This window comes from Lepus europaeus, chromosome 12 (genome assembly GCF_033115175.1).
Source record: "Lepus europaeus isolate LE1 chromosome 12, mLepTim1.pri, whole genome shotgun sequence".
NCBI classification, from domain to species: Eukaryota; Metazoa; Chordata; class Mammalia; order Lagomorpha; family Leporidae; genus Lepus; species Lepus europaeus.
Genome location: NC_084838.1, coordinates 100,868,709 through 100,874,708, shown reverse-complemented (window position 1 = coordinate 100,874,708; position 6,000 = coordinate 100,868,709).

Here is a 6,000-nt window from a genome sequence, read left to right as displayed (position 1 = left end):
GGGGTGAAAAAAAGGAGAGGAATATCCTAAGTGCATAAACTTTCTTATAGCTTTGAACTATGAATATTAAAAGCACAGCAAGCACATCGTAGATATTAAAAAATTATATATTAATGGATTTTCAAAAATAGTCCTGATTTGTGTTTCTTTTTTTTTAAGATTTATTTATTTATTTGAAAGTCAAAGTTATACACAGAGAGAAGGAGAGCCAGAGAGAGAGAGGGAGGTCTTCCATTCCGCTGGTTCACTCCCCAACTGGCTGCAACAGCTGGAGCTTGCTGATACAAAGCCAGGAGCCAGGAGATTCCTCCAGGTCGCCCATGTGGGTGCAGGGGCACAAGGACCTGGGCCATCCTCCACCGCTTTCCCAGACCATAATAGAGAGCCACATCAGAAGTGGAGCAGCTGGGACTCAAACTGGTGCCCACATGGGATGCCGGCACTACAGGCAGTGGCTCTACTTGCCACACCACAGTGCCTGCCCCCGATTTGTATTGCTATCTACTAGCAACTTTGGAAATAATCTATTTGCCTTACACCTACCAATGCTGTTCAATTCTTTTCCACTTTTTAATTTAAGAAAGTAATATGTACAGACTTTTTATCATGATTACCTAAACAATACAGAATAACAACTATTTATACACTGCTTACCCTGTGTTAGGTATTATAAGTCATCTAGGGATAATCTAGAGTATACGGGAGGATTTGCATAGGTTATTTGCAAATACTAGGCCATCTAATATATAAGGGACTTGAGCATATGCATACTGTGGTATCTGGGAGGAACCTGGAACCAATTTACCAAAAATACTGAAGGAGAGGCCAGTGCTGTGGCATAGTGGGCTAAACCTCCACCTGCAGCATGGGCATCCCATATGGCTGCCGGTTCTAGTCCTGGTTGTTCCTCTTCTTCTCCAGCTCTCAGCCGTGGACTGGGAAAGCAGTAGAGGATGGCCAAAGTGCTTTGGGTCCCTGCACCCACATAGGAGACCTGGAAGAAGCTCCTGGCTTTGGATCAGCACAGCTCCAGCTGTTCATTTAGGGAATGAACCAGTGGATGGAAGAGCTTTCTCTTTGTCTCTCCCTCTCTCTGTCTGTTACCCTACCTCTCAAATAGATAAATAAAATCTTAAAAAAAGAGATAAATTTAAGGGGAGGCATTTGGCCTAGAGATTACAACACAAGCTACCCATGTCCCACATCTGAGTGCCTGAGTGTGGGTCCAGATTCTGATCTGACTTCTTGCTAATGTGAACCTCAGAAGTAGCAGTGAGGGTTCAAGTGGCTGGATTCCTGCCACCCACAGGGACAATCTGAATTAAGTTTCTAGTTTCTGGCTTTGATCAGGCCCAACCACAGCCATTATAGATATGTAAGAGTGAAACAGCAGATGGTAGTGCTCTCTCTGTCTCTCTCTTTGCATCTCAAATTATTAATTTTTAAAAGATAAGTGTATTTTAGTATAAAATTTTTTAAATCCATACTTTTTTTTTAAGATTTTATTTATTTATTTGAGAGGTAGAGTTACAGACAGTGAGAGGGAAAGACAGAGAGAGGTCTTCCATCTGCTGGTTCACTCCCCAAATGGCTGCTTGGACCCTGGATATACAGATATCTAAAAGTATCCTGGAAAAATGTAACACACTCATTTTATATAACTTTTGCTTTCTACATGAGATGCTTGAACAACATAAATGTATCAAAACTTAGCTATTTTTCTTTCTTTTTAAAAAACCTTCTTTACTATATAATAAACACCTAGAGATCCATTATCTTGCTCTAATGCTTATCAATTTGTGACCACCCTTATTTCAGGTACAGCTCCATACAATCTCCCCACTCCTGTCATTTAGAAATACATTCCAAACACCATTTCTCCCATATTTTACTTTTTGGAAAGCCAAGGTATATTAAAATAATTTTTAAAAGAAATACCTTTCTAAATCATAAATAAAGTATATGTGTTTGAGAGATCAGTTGTAGGTCATGGTTAGTATATTTTAAAGGATCAGTCAGCTCAATTTAACTGAATTATTTCAAAATAATAAAGAAAAGATTGTAAAATATAACTGTCATGTGATTTATATAACTATTTATTGTGTTATAGTTTAAAAATACTGGTGTATACCTTTGGTTTCCTCTCTGTCTCTTTTCCTTGCTTTATAGTTCAATCAAAGGAAACTGAAGAAAGCTTCATTTGGAAATTTAGTTACCTGCTCTTCTCCCAGAAAAAAAGATCATGATACCATGTGAGATAGCATTTACTTCATAGAACATCTTTTCCCTTTGATTTGCAATGCCACAAATTCTAAAGATCAATATGTGAATGGGTCTGTGTTGGGAATCTCTTTTCATTCCGTTTTTTAAAAAAATCATGCTGCCAATATTCCACTGTCTTAATTAGTATTGATATTGGAGCATGGGGTGCCAATTATGTTACAGGTGCTTATTAATACAGAATATTTTTAAGCCTGTGGGCCCTTGCCTAATATTCAGAGAAGGAATCTGAATACTGGCACAAAAAATGAGGCAGCATGGTACGTTTTAAGCCTTTTTATTTAGTGGGAGAAATGCATAGGAGAGTGAGGGGCCTTAACTAAGAAGGAAAGGGAAATCTGGATTCATATTGAGTACCAGTGGGCAGCCATGTGGAGGAGCACACAGGCCAGAAAGCATGGAGCGGGTGGTCCAAAGGCCACGTGCCCCAAAGGCATGGGGGCAGCAACTGGGTCCAAGGAAAAAGGGCCCAAGAGGCAAAAGGCAAAAAAGACTGGGCCCGCCATATTTCAGGCCTTTAAAGCACTTCCAAAGGGGAGTGGTTAATTAGTCTGATTGGCAGGTGGGCGCAGCGTGGTGAAGGTGTGGCCCTCCGGCTCACAAACCTAATCAATTTATCCTGTATGCCTGCCTACAACAGTATCATTTCACAATTGTTCTTCATATCTGGTAACTGGAGTCTTCGAAAGTGTGCTGGACTTTGTTGGCCTGCCCATCTATATAAAGTTTCCATTAAGCTTGTCATATTCCATGTGGAAAAGTGTACACACACAAAACAACAACACACACCATAAACCTTGTTAATATATGGCAGTTGATTTTTAAAAGGTCTGAAATGCAAAACATATTTGCTGAGAATTTTTAAAGTTTTCCAGAAGTTAGTGACCCAAAGACTACATGAGGCTGAAGACAAGCAGGAATAAAATATGATTTCCTCTTTATTTCTGCATGTGTTTTTAGCATCATTTAAAGAACTTTTTTTTTTGAGAAAAAGAGTGGAAGCATATATTTATAATATTACTGTGTTGAGCAGGGGACTCAGACCTCTTTGTGAAATGTAGTTTTCTACTATTTTCTACTCATTTTCAGATCTTTCTTTGAAATTTAGGGAGCCTTTTAGTGAGCAAAAGGCAAAGTTGAGAATAAAAAATTATTGACAGAAAATCTCAACTACTTTCAAAAACTGTGTACCATGAACTCAAGAGGAGATGCATTCATGGACCAAATTCATTTGCTGATGATTTAAAATAAATTAAAAAGATGGTATCACAAAAATTCAGAAAGAGGGCCAGCGCTGTGGTGTAGTGGGTAAAGCCACCACCTGTAATCCCATATGTGTGCTGGTTCAAGTCCTGGCTGCTCTACTTCCTATCCAGCTCTCTGCTATGGCCTGGGAAAGCAGTAGAATATGGCCCCTGAACCCGCATGGGAGACGCGGAAGAAGCTCCTGGCTCCTGGCTTTGGATTGGCGCAGCTCCGACCATTGTGGCCATTTGGGGATTGAACCAGTGGATGGAACACCTTTCTCTCTCTCTGCCTCTCCTTCTATCTCTGTGTAACTCTGACTTTCAAATAAATAAATCTTAAAAAAAATTAAAAAGAAAAAATGAAGGGGGACGGAGGGGAAATATTAAACTCTTAGAATTCTATGAACTACTGTTCTGCTTATATTAATTATATATATATATATAATACATATATAATAGAGATATAACTGAGGAGGACCAGAACTGTAATGTAACTAGATCACCATGAACTTCAATGTGGAGGCTGGGAGTGCTGAAGTATTGTTTTAGTTTTCTATCACTGTGTGACAAATAACCAGAGACTTAGCGCTTTAATACAGGTGTTTTTATCACACAGGTTCCATGGGTCAGGAGTCTACCCATGGCTTACCAGGGGCTTCCCAGCTTGATAAATAAGGACCCACAGCTGGGGAAGAATCCATTTCCCAAATCGTTTAAGTTACTGGGAGATGCCTTTCTTTGCGGCTGTGTGAGTGAGGGCTCTCTCTTTGCTGGATATCTGGTATCAGCACCTCTCCATGTGGCCTTCCTCAACAGGGCTGTTTTCTCACTCAGCAAGGAGAATCTCTGACCCAAAGGAGGGCCCAATACTTCAAAAGTTCTCCCCTGATGTAGCCAGGGCCCTGCAGGGTAATTTTCATTCTGATTCACTCAGGGTCAACTGACTTGGGGCCCTAGTTACAGCTACAAAATCCCTTCACCTTGCCGCACTCAGTCATCGACAAAAGTCCTAGGTCCTGCCCCACTCAAAGGGAAAAATGATTAGATTAGGCGGTGAATCCTCAAAGGCCTCCCTGGCCAGGCCAGAATGGAGATGAGCAGGTGCGTGCCCTATCCAGCCAGATACTGAGGGTGTGGAATTTACAAACACAGGTGTTGGCCAGTAGAAGAATGTTGGATCCTTCAACCGCACCTGACAGCGTAAGACAGGTACTGTATGGTACTGGGAGAAAAGTGTGAATCAGACTTGACCTCTCAAAGCAGGAGGTTTGTTGCCTATTTGGCAACCATGCAGATTGTGACAAGTGTTGGAATGGGGTCAGCATAAAATGCCGTGGGAAACAGGCAAAGTGTGATGAATATTCACACTAGGTACATCTGGGCTTGCCAGCGATAGTGCTGGTTTCTGCATGTTGCCCCAGCATAATGCCTGGGATTTTAAAGGCATTGTAATCAGAGGTAAAATAAGTTGATGGTGTTAGGAGTCAGGATAGGGGTTCTAGGATAATGTCCCTTTTGTGCGTGCTTGTTCCACAGGGATTGTCACTGTGTTCATGATTTGCACCCTTCTCTCTATGTGTGTTAAGCTTCCCTATTGGGAAACACTAACTGCAGTGCTATGCCAGTCACTCCCTCAACTCCACTACTCCTCACTGAAATGAGATCTTTAGCTAAGAAGAGGCTACACATCTTGGCATTTTAGCTGACAAAGTAGAACTGACTATTTTGAAACTGCTGCGAGAGGAGCCATGTGAGCAGACGCCAAGGGAAGGGTAAAGATGGTGTGGATGGTCCTCCTCGGGGCCACTCAGACCAGGAGACCCAGTTCTAACTGCGGAGATGTGCGATTCTGGCACAGACCAAGAGATGCAAACTAAAAAAAAAAATCCTTTGCAATGTAATACATCCAATTGATGATATCAGTGGAATTGGGCAGTTCGTCTTCAGCTTTTACTCTGATAATGAGATGCAGAAAAGATTGTGACGTTCTTTCCTGGCAGCAGCAGCTGAATGCTCACTGGGGATCCTGAGCATGGAGGAGATGACGGCTGCAGATCAGGCAGGAGATGTCAGCTACAGACATCCCAGGGCAACAAGAGTAATTCAACATGAATGACCTAAGCATTTGGCAGCTTCTCTGTGTAGGGTGCCCTTTGTTTCCTTACTCAGATTCCAATGGTCTTCTCAGCCAGAGTAGACAAGTCCCTCAATGTTGTTCTAACACTGACCTGTAGCTCAGTTAGCAAGAGAGCTGGCCATGCATCCTGTGAGAATCAAATGCCAACCCAGGCAGTTGCAATTGCAACTCCCACATGAGAAGGCTATTACTGGATTGGACCTCGTGCTTTGCACACATTCTCTTTTTCTGAAAGTAGATTTTTAAATATGTTTTGCACTATTCTTATTGAGCAGCAATTGTGCATAATTTCAATGAAACTGGAAAGAGTTATTGGCAAAAAGATTAATCTCCCTA